We start from the raw sequence: 14,843 nt of genomic DNA, 5'->3' as shown, positions 1-14,843 counted from the left end.
TGTTCACATGTGATTTTGGTTCATAATACGTGATAACGTGAATGCGCTAGACATGCTTAATTAGCCTGTCTTATTTTTGAGAAACCTCATGTGAGGGCACGGGTTCCTGCATTTCATTAAAAAGAAGAGAGTTGGTCCCGAGGAAAACCGGACCCGAAAACCTAACACTCTCGGCTAATCAGGGACAACCGAATGAAAACCCAAAAAATAAAGAAATAAAGAAAAAGAAAACGCGAATGCGCTAGACATGCTTAATTAGTCTGTCTTATATGGCTTGTTCAGTTAACACCATTGTCATGTCACTAAACTGGCTTAACCTTATTCGAAATCTTTTTTACTTTTACAAGGGATATTCAAAATCTGTTTAATAAGCCAACAAGTTTTTCCTTCAGAAAGGACAGCCTGAACTTTCTACAGTGATATCCATTAAAACTTTGACCCCTCTCCATTTTGCTGACAGAACAAACGTGGCCAGTTTTTTCAATTAGCTAATTCGCTAGCTACTCCCGCTTTTTGTTAAAACAGGAGTGGCAGGCATGAACCAGTACGAATGCCACTTTTCTGGGCGCTTTTGCCCACCAACTCAGTTGGGCAGACAGCTGATAAGCCCAACTCCAACCAAACTGCTCACTTGGCTAATGGCCACAAGGTTATCAGCAGACAAGCACGTACGAGTGCTTTGCACACAGCATACGGTTTCTGGTGGCGGCGACGCGCGCTGATAGGCGGAATTAATTGTCTAACATATGACAATCTTGTAGTATTACTTTGTTTGGTCGTCGATCATCTCGCCCATGTGTGGGTAAAGTAGGGCCACGTCGTTTTCTTGTTTTGCCGGTAATTCTGGTGCTGCGTCGGCAAAAATGAAAGTAGGACTGTGTTTCGCTAGTGTAGGTCTTACATAAAGTTTCAGGATTAGTTAGGTTATTAGTTGACAATTAGTCCATATCGTCTTTGGAAAGGACATAAATAAAGTAGATAAAGGGACTCCAAGGCAAGACCAAGCGGGTCCTGCGGTCAAAATTAAACAACCAGTGTGTAAATGGTTACGACGTTACGTGCTCACGTATCTGAGTAAAAACTTGTCATTAAATTAAGTAAAATGCATCCAAGGTATATGTCAAAATGCTCAAGTTGACCACGGAATGAAAAGTTGTTTATGCAAGAACTAGAATTGGGCACTGAGACTTCAATAGAATTTGGGCACCCACTATGGTAGTAGACAATTCCATAGAACAGAAACTTGTGCACCAAAAAAAAAAAAACTTGTGCACCAGTCAGAAAAAAAAACTGAAACTTGCGCAAAGGTGTGGCAAAATGCGGATGAAAATTAAATTTCATTTTGAGAAAATGAGTCACAACTTTTGATCTTTTCCACAAACTTGTGCTACGTCTATACTGTGTATATATGTAACATGTATACATATATGCTTGGAAACTGCAAAAAAAATGGAAACAGAACCATTTCTTTCGCTGTATCAAGATTCAAGACAGCAATAATAACACAAACTTGATCCATCGAACTATCTTGCGATTTAGGTCCCATGCATGTATATGATGCCGTTGTAGAGAAACTGCATACAAGGAGACATCGACGTCAGTTAATGATGCTGCGGGTCTGGGCCACCAGGACTCTTCCTCTTAGAGCCGCCAATGTCGAGGACACCGTCGTCGTCCGCCTGGACCATCTCCTCCCGGAGCACCTTTCTTACAAAACGCCCTCTCGCCATCATCGTGGGCGCCACCGTTGCCTCTCTCCCATGAGCCCATTGCCGGCCACCCGGCTCAGCTGCGACGAAAGAGGACGAGAGAAGGAGGAGCGCACAAACCACCATCAAAACACCGCGGAGTTCGCAAGCCTTGGCCATGCCCTTGCGCATGCAAGCTCAGGAACCTATCTGCACTCTACAGCAACTGATCTGCTAGCTCAACACAAATGCCACGCAAGTGCTGGATGAGTGCCAGAATGCATGCGATGACATTCCGAGGGGAAGGTGGCTGGTTTATATAGGCGTCTCTCGTGTGCTTGAAGAGCCCGTACGATCGAAACTAGTGTAGCGCTAGGTGACGTGCACACGCAAGATAGAGCATATCAGATCGGTTGGTGGTCGTTGCTCCGTCATCTCTGAGCTGTCCCGTGCACTTTCCATGGGTTCCACGCACTTCCACTACTACCAATCGGCCAGCCCCGGTGTGCGATAAGAAGGCCGGCAGGCCGGCCGGCCGGCTGGCCGCTGAAATTCGAAATGGGGCCCGGCCGGTGCTGATAAGAAATTAACAAGTGAAGATTGTCAATGTCAGTAATGGAGTAGCTAGTACTGATGGGTATGGTATATGTTTGGTTTGGGTTGCATGGTGTGTGCCGACCTTACGTAAGTGCGCCGGCCCTTGCTTTGACGGAAAGCCATGTGGCCCTAAGCTCGACCTCGATCGTGCAACTAATGGCGGTGATCTGTGCGTCCGTTGTCGTTTGACTTGCCAATTACTAGTTGAGAAATCTCTAAAACCAGCTGTTCGAATTTGTCCATGCCATTTCCAAAAAGTAAAAAGGAATATACGTTTTAAATCACTACTTTAGTAATCTATAAAACGTCTTACATTTATCTACAGAAGGAGTATATATCATGTGAGTGCGTGCATCACTGGATATGTTCTCGTGACTATCGCAAAAAAAATAAAAAAATGATATGTTCTAGTGACGTCCAGTCGATTGTGTGGGTTGACGTTGGACGTGCATGCATGCGTAAGCGGATACTCCGTGAGCTCAGCTGAATAAACTGCATGCAAGGACACCTCGACATCAATTTACTCAGTAATAAGCAAGCACTCGAGGAGTTGTGTATGCTGAGCACAACTTGGTTTGCCTTTTCTTTCATATGGATTGTTATGGACAGACCTGCCAAATGCAAATGCAAAAGAATAACAACTTTTATCGCAGTAGTGGTACACTGGACATGCAGAAAATGTAGTACAACTATGTCAACCTCTCATAGTGGAGAATGGATTATTACCCAATATTTTTTCCCTCCAATACCCTGAATAGAAATCATATATCCACACGCATAGTCTGAACTTTCAACATATCCATCTGACCATTACACTTTACTTTTTGCGGACAAAGCAAACATGACTGCCTCTTAAACCAATTAGCTAGCTGCTCAGCTCAAAAAAAAAAAGAGCTAGCTGCTAGCTAATTAGCAAGCTCCTCTCTCTCTCTCTCTCTGCCTCTCTGTAAATATATAAGTCACGTCAGTTAATTAATTCGAGCATGATGTCCACTTGGCCACTTACTCCAAAGTTCAGTTGGACAGACAGTTGATAACATAAATCCAACTCCAACCGAACTATCCACCTGGCTAATGGCCACGGCGACATCAGCAGATAGACGAACAAGTGCTTTGCACGCATGGTTTCTGGTACTGGCGGCGCATGCTGATAGGCGGAATAAATTGGCTCGTGGCAGACAATCCTTCATGAGATGTGCTGAAATTTTTGTACTATATTACCTTTCTTTGGTCGTCGATCGAGTCACTCCTGTGCGAGAAAAGTAAGTTGTTGCCCTTTTTTTGTTTTGCCAGCTAGTGGCAGAGCTAGGCAGGATGTTCAGGGGGTGAGGGAGCAAATATGGTTGTTTTGTGTGTGTGTGTGTGTGTGGGGGGGGGGGGGGGGGGGGGTAGTGAGGCTGGGGGCCATGGCCCCTGTTATCCCCAACTAAGCTCCGCCGTTGTTGCCAACAGTCCTTCTGGTGCCAAGTACATCCTTCGATTCTTCGTTGGCAAACAGAAAAGTATGATAGTGCAATTGGCAAATAGTCCCCTCCCCCTCCCCTGTATAAAAAGGCATCGAGCTTTTAATTTCCTTGAATCAACTCGGACAATGCATCTAGATCTTCATAAATACTGGTGAAAACTTACAAACGGTAATTTGCCATTCCCAGCAGCACGCGACAAATCAGCACCCATTTCCCACCCGCACGCGGCAAATCAGCCCCTGTTTCCCGCCAGAGTGCGCCTTTTCGTGGGTACATAAACCCCCTTCGCCCCCATCACCATCGTCGCCACAATCCCCCCCCCCCCCCCCCCCCAAGCCTCTACAACGCAACGTTTTTTATGGTGATGTCAGTTGAAGAATTGAAGTTGAGGGGAATGGACAGAAAGTAAAACGATGAGTGATTAGCTCATGGGTTACTTCCATGACTTCTCTCTCACTACTTGGTCCGAAAGGGTGTGTTTAGCTAAGTGAACTAAGAGTTTTAATTTTATTTTGAGAAGTAGAGTATAGACGTAGACGCTAACATACATGCACACACACACACACACACACACACACACACACACACACACACACACACACACACACATTCTACCCTATAAGAGATCGAGACGACATATCATGAGATTGACTAAGTTGCACAGACGCCTTATAGTTGACGGGCACGCCATACTGCTGAAAGAGTACCACCAAAAAGCCTCGAATAGGACGACCGGGGCCAAGTGCAAGTTCAACTGGAAGGCAGACTATCGCCCAAAAGAATATGGTGGTCTCTGGGTCCTCAATACCAACAAGTTCGGCCAGGCTTTGCGGCTTTGATGGCCATGGTATGAACGGCAGGAACCAAACAGGCTTTGGGTGGGGCTTGGCAACCCATGTACAAAGGAGGATTTTGAGTTTTTCTATCCCTCAACAACCATCACTGTTCGCAATGGTGCCAAAACGCCATTTTGGGACTCTCTGTGGCTTCTTGGCCGGAAGGCTAAGGGCATTGCTCCCCTCATCTTTGAGGCCTCAGCGAGAAAGAATTGGAAAGTGAGGGAGGCCCTCAATGGGCAAGCTTGGATTCTTAAGATGAATCGTGATATCATCATCTCTAGTGCACACATCCGCCAATTCTTTAACCTTTGGATGCTCCTGAATGAGGTTCACCTCGATGAGCGTACTGATGATGACATCGCCTGGAAGCATGCCAATGATGGAACCTACTCGGCGGCCATGGCTTACAAAGCCAAATTCCTAGGCTTGACGCTTTATCCCATGGACTTCATGATTAGGAAACCTTGGGTGCCACCCAAGGTCAATTTTTTTGCCTAGTTGGCCATGGTAGGACTAACTGCGTCTTGTGCCCCCTATGCAAAAGGGACGGCGAGATGGTCGCACACCTCTTCTATAGATGTCATCACACCATTATGCCATGGAATTCGATCATCCATGAGTTTGGCCATGTGCACTTGGACACTTCCTCCTGGCACTTGGAGGTGTCCGTCATGGCGTGGTGGGATAGGCGAACCGCCTTGCATAACCCCAATAGACGAGCCATGGCCTCTCTTGCAATGCTTGTCTCTTGGACAATTTCGAACAAGAGGAATGCTTGCGACTTCCGACACAGAAGTGCGCCGCCGCCGATCCTTCTAAAAGCAATTATCTATGAGGCCAAGCTTTGGGTCACCGCGGGTGCTAAGAAACTAGGGCATATTATTTAGCGCGAGTGATTGTCATGTCGTGTTTGTGGGATACTTGTAACACTCTATAAACTCTATTCTCTCTTATTTAATGAATGAGGCAAATCTTCTACCTCTGTTTCAAAAAAAAGAAGCTTCAAATAAACTTAAGAAAGTGTGATCAACCTTGCCAAGTCTAGGAGCTTAACCCGGATGAACGGGTTCCACCATAACTAGCCATCTGAGGTGTGTGCTGTCCGCTGTTAACTAAACGTTCTGGTGTATAAATCTAGTTCAAAAGGGTGGCAATATGCAGGCGAAAAATTAAATTTTATTACTTTCGAAAAAACTAGTCACAACATTTGATCTGTTCCACAAACTTGTGATGCGTCTCCTTCTATATGGTGTATGTAACATGTATACATATATGCTTGCGAAACAAAACATCTCTTTCGTTATATCAAGACAAGAACACAAACTTGATCGATCAATCTATCTTGGGATTCAGGTCCCACGTATATGATGCCGTTGTAGAGAAACTGCATGCAAGGAGACCACGACCTCAGTTAATGATGCTGCGGGTCTGGGCCACCGGGGCTCTTCCTCTTAGAGCCGCCAATGTCAACGACACCTTCATCGTCCACCTCGACCACCTCCTCCCGCAGCAACTTCCTCACAAAACGTCCTGTCGCCATTGTCGTTGCCGCCACCGTGGCCTTTGTCCCATGATCCCATTGTCGGCCAGCCGTCTCAGCCGCCATGAAAGAGGACGAGAGAAGCAAAAGCGTGCACACCATCAGCACGGCACAGCGGAGTACGCAAGCCTTGGCCATGCCCATGCAAGCTCAGGAACCTACCAGCAATATTCTACAGCAAGTGATCTCGAATGTCACGGCAACTCTGCGAGTGATGAGCAAGGTAGATAGATATGTGCCGGGTGAATGCCAGAATGCATGCGATGCTATTTCGAGCAGGAGGTGGCTGGTTTATATAGGCGTGTGCTTGAAGAGCACGTACAAAGCTAGTGTAGCACCTTCCAGAAAAGAAAGTAGCTAGTGTAGCACTAGAGCGACGTGCACACGCGAGAGATAGAAGATATCAGATCAAATCAGTTGGTAGTCGTTGCTAGGTCATTATTATTTTTTGACTTGGTGCACTTTCCTTGGGTTCGACCAAATTAATCCACCGGCCCGGTGTGCCATAAGACGGCCGGCTGGCCGGTGAGCTCCGAAGTGGTGCCCGATAGGCTCGCCGGGGCTCGGCCGGTGCTGACCAGAGATTAACAAGTAAAGCTCATGTGTATGCAGGTAATGGAGTAGCTAACTCTGATCGGAAATGTTGGGTTTTTGCTGCATGGCCTGTGCCGACCACCCGTACGCGCATCCGCTGGCCAGCTCCTTGTGGTGCGCCCGCCCTTGCTTCGACGGAAAGCTATCATTTCGTATCACTAGGATCGATCTTCTGCGACTAATGACGCCGGTCGTTTGATTTAGCAATCAGTTGAGATCTCAACAACATTTTCACCAGGAATTAATCGACCCAAACGCCCACAAGGTTTGTGCTGTTTTCTTGTGCATGCATGTGCGAGGATATTCAGCAAGCACTCGCGGAGTTGTGGATGCTGAGCACACAGGCTGGATTTCCTTTTCTTACATAAAATATGGATTGATATTGTTATATATGGACAAACCTGCCAAATGAAAACGGAAAAGTACAATAACTTTTATGCCCCTAGTAATGCTGGTACACTGGAAATTCATACACAAAATATGTACTACAACTTTGTCAACCTCTCCTGGTGGAGAATAGACTATTGCCCTGTATTTCTTTCCTCCACTAACCCGAGTAGAAATCCTATATCCAGAAAGATAGTTTGAGCTTTCTACATATCTATCTGAGTATCTGACCATCACACTTTTCTTTTTCCGACAAAGCAACATGGCCGCCTCTTAGGCCAATTAGCCGCTACTAATTGGCTAGCTCTTCTCTCTCTCTTTTAAGTAAGTCACATCAGAGGCTTAAAGTCCACTTGGCCACTTACTCACAAGTTCAGCTGGACAGTCAGTTGTAACCTGAATTCATGTCCAACCAAACTGTCCACTTGGCTAATGGCCACCGCGATATCAGTACGCATACGGTTGATGGTCCTAACAAGCCATGATGATAGGAGAAAGAAATTAGCTAGTGGTGGACAATTCTGTATGAGCTCTGCTGACAATTTTGTAGTGAATTACCTTTTGGTCTTCGATCGTGACTCTTGAGCGATAAAAGTAAGGTGGTGTCCTTTCCTTGTTTTGCCAGCAGTTCTCTATGTGTAGTGGACAATTACCCCCACCTGTACAAAAGGCCATTGAGCTTGTAATTTCCATAAATCCACTAGAACAATCCATCTAGATCTTCATAAATTCTGGTGGCAACTTACAAACGGTAATTTTCTCTCACAGGTAGCTATACTTGAAATTCGACTTTTTATAAATAGACTATAGTATGGGTCATCCACATTAATGTTTGTAAATAAGATGGAGAGATACTAGAGCAAATCTAGAGAGTCACCATATCGGGCAAATAAGCATAATAACCATTGATACGATGATTCTGGCCTAAAAACACACTCTAACAGATCGCCATATGACCATAAGTTACCATAATTTACGGAGGGGCTTCATATCTAGCTCACGAGCCATTGTATTTGGAGGCTAGGGATGCTGGCTTGGAGCGTGCCATCCGCCAATCGCTCGTGTGGGAGGGAAGTTTTAACCCGGCCTCATACTTCCACACGTAGCCTGGTCAATGGTGCGGCCATACGAATGGTTATCATTTTCGTCCTGCTAATGATGCAGCCGCATTTCCACGGGAAGAGCGCCAATTAATAGCCGCGCCATGTTTTGCACCTGCACACGAAAAACAACACCCATTTCCACCGATGTGGGGCAAATCCGACCCTGTCTCCTGCTGGAGCGCGCCCCTTCGTGTGCATATAACCCCCATCACCTCCATCGCCGTCGCCGCCACACTCACCCCCAGGCCCCTCTATCACATTTTTTTATGGTGATGCCAATTGCCACGTGAAGAGTTGAAGCCGAGGGGAACTGACTGAGAGTAAAACGATGAGTGGTTCGCCTATGGGCTACTTCCATGACTTCTATCTCACTAGGTCTGGACGTGAGCATTTAGCTAAGTCAACTATTTTTTTGAGAAGCAGAGTATTGACGCAGATGCTCACATACATGCACATACACTCATTCTACCCAAGCATCTCTGGAATATCGAGCGGATAGAAGTTGAGATTGACTAAGTCACAACAGACTTTTCGTAGTTGACGAGCAGGCCATACCGCTAAAAAAGTAGCACCAGAAAGCCTAAAATAAATTTAGGAAAATGCGACCAACAGTGTCGGATGAGCAGGTTCCAGCATTAGTAGCCATCTAAGCTATCCTCATCAGTCCGCAGTTAACTAAAAGTTCTGGTGTATAAATTATGTACAAGTTGACCATGGAATGCAAAATTGTTAACCCAAATACTATAATCTGGCAGGGAGACTAAAATAAATTTTGGACACCGGCTATGACAGAACTGAAGCTTATGCAAAGGGGTGGCAATAAATGGATGAAAATTTAAAAAAAATCTTTGAGAAAATTAGTCAAAACATTATAATATGTTCAACAAACTTGTTTTTTTTAAACAGAGGCAAAAGCTTTGCCTTTTTCATTAATAGAGAAGAAGATAGTTGCCCGGTTAATTACAGGAAAACCGTGCGAAAACCGATACATCAAGGGTCAAACCCACACACAGACCCGACAAGCCAACAAAGACCCCGCAGATGGCGCACTACAAAAGCCATCCCGCGAAACAACATGCGGACTACTCCCAGAATAATAAGCACAGGAGAGGAAGGCACATACTAATGGCTAACATCATGACATGCAGTCCCCACGCCCGAGGCGACGCCTGCCAGTTGGTTGACATTCTTGATCTTCGCTGCATTGACAAGGTGAATCAGCCCTTGGGTGATTGCAGGCACGGCAGAAAAGGCTTTTGACCAGCTCGATGAAGACGTGTAAAGTGTTTTGGCCCTCAAATGCCGATGCGCATCCCTTTGCAACGCCCCACACCTCATTGGAGGCAGAAGTAGGAAGGCTAAGCTCGGTGGCCACCTTGTCAAACAAGGCCATAGACTTGACCGACGCATGCTGCCCTGCAGACTCCACGGCAGCAACATACCTTGAGGGCGCCAACCCAACCTTGTCGCCAATGTCATCAACACCTTTGCTCCCATCTTTTGGTAGCGTCAAACCATGAACGGAAGTGCCTAAGGAGCAAGGTCCCTGCAAGGAGGCTGGGCTCAACCCACGCTCACCATCAGACACCTCCGCCTGCTCCAAGAGGTCGGACGCACGTGCCAACCACATGCACAAAGAGTCCTCCAGCTTGCGCAGCGGGCGGAGCGCAAACTCAACCAAGCTTTGCAGCTCCGCACGAAACGAGACAAGCATAGCATCATCAGATGTCGCAACACCCTGATCAACAGAACCTTCGCTTGGAGCTTCAACAATCCTTGCAGACTCAGGAGCTTGCACACACACTGCGGGAGCAACAACCGAAGCCCAAGAGCGCCCATCTGAGGAAGGGCGAGGCGGAGCTGGGGGGTCACGCACACAGTGGCGAATAGCTTCGACGGAGGAGTGATGCAGAGAACAGTCCCTCTCACGGTGTCCAGAGAGAAGACAAGTGAGGCATCGAAACGGGTCGCGGCAGGACGCAACCTTGTGGTCCGGAGCCAAGCAACGGAAACATCGACCACGGGTTCTCCTCTTGAATGTGTCGGCTTGCACAGACCTCGCATCATGAAAGGTCGGGGACGTGGAAGACTTGCTGCAAGGCACATGACAACGGGGACGACGCCTTCGTCCGACGTAAATCCAGGGACCATCCCCGGGTTGTGTGACCACAGCTTCCGCCTGATCGCAAGGATACAAGCAAGCAGTCGACGCACCGACCGCACCAGAGCATGAGCCTTCGACAACAGACGTTGCCGTCTTCGGTGGCGCCAGGTCCCCTTTGCCAGAATCGCTGTTGTCAGCCTGAACCCTGACCATCTACATCGACCAGAGATGCCCACGGCCCCGCATGAGCAACATTGGCGTCAACAGAGCACAGGGAATACTGGGAGGCAGCCGGCGGCGACCGTGGAGCAAGCTCCTCCTCTCCGTCGTCGTCGTCGTCCTCCTCCTCGCCAGCGGAGCTCCAGAGGGGCGGCGGTGGCACTACCGACATCACCAGATCGGGCGGATGTTTGCCCACATCCTTGAGAACAGAGCAACAAGGCAAGCGCTTCATGGTGTAGGGAACGATGGCCGGCGGCAGATGGGCCAGCTCCACAGTCCCCTCGCCATCGACGGCGGAGCACCGGGAGCCAGGCCTGGCCCCGAGCAGCACCCCCATCACATCGCCAGGAGCATCGCTCCGGACAGCCGGAGGCAACCGAGAGACGGGATCCAGATCCGCCTGATCTGGATCGAGCGGGGGAGGGGCGATGGGGATCGACGCCGGTGGCTCCGGCGGCTGGTTGGAGGAGGCGCCGGCCAAGGTGGCGGGCGCGGCGGGTGACGGAGCTGGGAAGCTCGTCGCTGCAGCCGGTGTGGTCGCCGCTACAGCCTTCTGGGAGCGCGAGTGGGAGACCTGCGCACTCCGCCGGCCACCGTTCTCCTGCCGCATCCTACAGGCTGGGGGTAGCGGCCGCGAGCGCGGGAGCACACGAGGCGCTGGTAGGGTGGCCGGCGGGGCCGGGGTGGCCGCCGCCGGTGGGGGCTGGTGGAGGGGCGCGGGGTCGGGGTCGCGAGAGAGCCGTTGCATCGCTGAATTCAACAAACTTGTGATATATCAATGATGATGTATGTAACATGTATATATATATGTGTGTGGTAAACAAAACCATCTCTTCGGCTACATCAAGACAAGAAGACAAACTTGATCCATCGACCTATCAAGGGATTCCGGTCGGTGTATATGATGTTGGGCAAACGTATCTCTACCTAATAATAAAGCACAGACTGCTTTTGCCGGTCCGTCACATCTTTTTTGCAAATAGCCCCTGCAGTTTATTGAAATCAACCCACTCTCCGTGTTTTAGTAACAACCGAATCGTTTTTAACACTTTCTCAGAAAACCTCCTGAAATTTTAGGTAATCAACCCGTTGTCCATATTTAAGTTAGACGAATCATTTTTAAAACATCCATTTATTTTAAACCATAACTTCGATTTTAACATGTTATATATGAAATTTGATTAGAAAATGTGTAGAATCTAAAGTGACGCTATTTTTAGCTGTTACATATTTCTAAAATATTATTTTGGGTACAAACTTAATTTATCGTGCACTATCTGTTTTTAGTTCATACAGGCGGTCCGAATTGCCAATAAACACCCATTAAAACCATAATAAGAGGAAAGAAAACATCGACAACTAAGCATGCACACCTCTGAAAATCCTCTCAGCGTAATACAACATATTCTCATCTTATTCCGAGCGAGTGCGCGAGTGAGTGCAAAGACTAACCACATTCGAACGTGTTTTCGTTGTGTGAGCACTGAGGCCAATAAAGGACCTGGACCTATTAGGATCTTGAGACATGGTTATTCGGCTAAGAGCGTGTGTTATTTTCTCCTCCGTTGCAACGCACGGGCTCTTTTGCTAGATGTTCTATAGAAACTGCATGCAATGATATCTCGACATCAGTCAATTATGGTGCGGATCAGGGCCACCAAGGCTCTTTCTCTTAGAGCTACCAATGTCCAGAGCACCGCCGCTATCCGTCCGGACCAACTCCTCCCGCAACAGCTTCCTGATAGACCGCCATAACCATTGTTGTTGCCGCTACCATGGCCTCTCTCCCATGATCCCGTTCCTGTCCAGTCGTCTCAACCGCCACCAAAGCAGGAGAGAGAAGAAGGAGCCCGCACATTACCAGCAGCACACCGCGGGATACGCAAGCCTTGGCCATGCACATCCAAATATAGGAACCCAAATCTACAACAAGTGATCTGCTCAACACAAATGGGACGGAAACTCTGCGAGTGATCAGTAGATGGATGCTCGATTATCGAGGGTATGCTAGCATACATGCGATGCTATTCCGAGCAGGAGGTGGCTTGTTTAGGACTTCTCTAGCCGACCCCCAATAAAGCTTTAGATGATGATAAATTTGGTTATCCTCCTCTACAACGCTGATAACCAGTCCCTCGAAAGTTTAGAGGACCACGAGGTGTTTAAACTATTTTCATTCCGGAAAGGTGCTCGGAGGCAGGGCAGCGGCCGGGTCCAACTTGCCGCACCACCTAGGGTCGCCACGACGGCAAGGGACACGCACGGCCGCCTCTGTCAGGTGTTGAGCTCTCCCCCGACGCCGCCACCGGTGATGGCGAAGGCACCCAGAGTACAACAAGATCAACGCGCGCCGGGGTGACGGTGCTCTTCCTCGGTGACGGTGCCATGTCTATGCTTGTATCGTATGTGGCTACATATGCTTAATTAGTCTGTCGTCTGTGGCTTTGTTCAGTTAACACAGGATTAACCTTCTTATTAGAAAATTGCTTAATAAACGAACACGTTTTTCCTTCGGAAAGGACCGTCCAAACTTTATAGAGTTATCCATCAAACCGTCACCCTTTTCATTTTGCCGACAGAGCAAACAGGGCCGCCTCTTACCTAGACCAATTCGGTAATTGGTCAGCTCATCCCGCTTTTATGAAAAATTAGGAATGGCATGCATGAACCAGCACGAATGCCACTTTTGTATCGCATCAGAGGCTTCGAGCTTTGATGTGCACTTGGCCACTTTTGCTGACCAACTCAGTTGGAAAGACAGCTGATAAGCCCCAACTCCAACCAAACTGTCCACTTGGTTAATGGTGACAAGGATATCAGCAGACAAACATGTACGAGTGCTTTTCACACAGCCTGCGGTTTATGGTGGCGGGGGCGCAGGGGCGGAGCCAGCTATGTGGCGAGGTTTGGCAGGCGCCATACCTAAAATTTGGCAAAAATACTACGTATATATACTATAGTTGTCTGAAGATTTGAGCTGAGTTCAGTTTCGTCAGTTTGGAGGAGGAGAACACTCTCAGAGGCGCGTCAAATTGCCATGGCCCAATTATCCTCCCAGCAGCCCACCTAACTGAATGTAGCCCAGCTCCAGCCTCTAGTAGTCCAGTTACGCTACAAATCGAGCCCACTGATGGAAATCATGCAGAGACACAGCCGCAATTATGGAATAGGAGCACGATCTAGCTCTCGGTTACGGGGATTCCGGCGGCGACCATGCTCGGCGAACGCGGCGGCGGCGGGTGGCACTGCAGCGAATTAGGTGGCGAGTGACACACCCGCGGCGCAGACCCAAAAGCGACGAGCTTAATGCCTCTATGTGCCAACGACGGCGAGGCCGGAAGCAATGACGTCAGGTCAGGATCCTTTCCGTATTGGTTCTAAAATTTCGTACTTCCTGTGTCCATTTTTTCAGTCCATACACTAGTAAACATCAATTCTTTTTTATAAATTCGATTAGTTGTTTTTTAGGGGAATTCGATTAGTTGTTGTGTGATCTATGATCAGTGAATTTGTTTTTCTGATCTATGAAGTAAGTTGTGTTAAAAAAGGAATCTACTATGCAGTAACTAGAGAGATTAATAAGAAATTTTAGATTTTTTTGAAAAAAAGCTTCAAAGAACACTAATTCAACACCGACAAATGTTTATGTTTTACAGTGAAGGATTTGTGAACCTTTATGTTTTCGATTTTCATTCTAGACTTTGAATACCCATTGAATGTGGCACTCCGCACAGCTACTCTCCAAACTCGCGAGCCTGCATAGCTTCATGTGATTCTTCCCAGCTGGTTCCGACATGCCGTCCCTAGCCGGCTAGGTCCTAGGGCAAGTGCCAGAAGATCGAGTAAGACATCGATCAGAGAGCAACCGTGTGAGGTTGGAAGTGCCGGGCCGGGCATGGCAGCGGCCACGGGCGGGCGAGGCATCGCACGAGCGGCACATATTTATATTGTACATTGGTCTTTCCCTCGTGAAATCCGTCACACCTATAAATTATTCCTGCCTTCGCCACTGCGGGGGCGTGCGTTGATAGGCGGAATTAATTAACATACTGACAATCTTGTAGTGCTCCCTCGTCCATTTCTGCGCCAAGTAATACCTTTTTTTGGTCATCCACTCGTCTCGTCCATGTGTGGATAAAATAGGGTCACGTCGTTTTCTTCTTTTGCCGGCAATTGTGGTGCTGCGTACACCCTTCTTTGCTGCGTCGACAGAAAGTAGGACTGTTTTTCAGTAGTGTAGGTCTTACATAAGGTTTTGGGATCAGTTAGGTTAGTTGACAAATACTAGTCCATATCCCCTTTG

The sequence above is a fragment of the Triticum aestivum genome, chromosome 1B (genome assembly GCF_018294505.1).
Source record: "Triticum aestivum cultivar Chinese Spring chromosome 1B, IWGSC CS RefSeq v2.1, whole genome shotgun sequence".
Classification (NCBI taxonomy): domain Eukaryota; kingdom Viridiplantae; phylum Streptophyta; class Magnoliopsida; order Poales; family Poaceae; genus Triticum; species Triticum aestivum.
Note: the sequence above shows the minus strand (reverse complement) of the source record.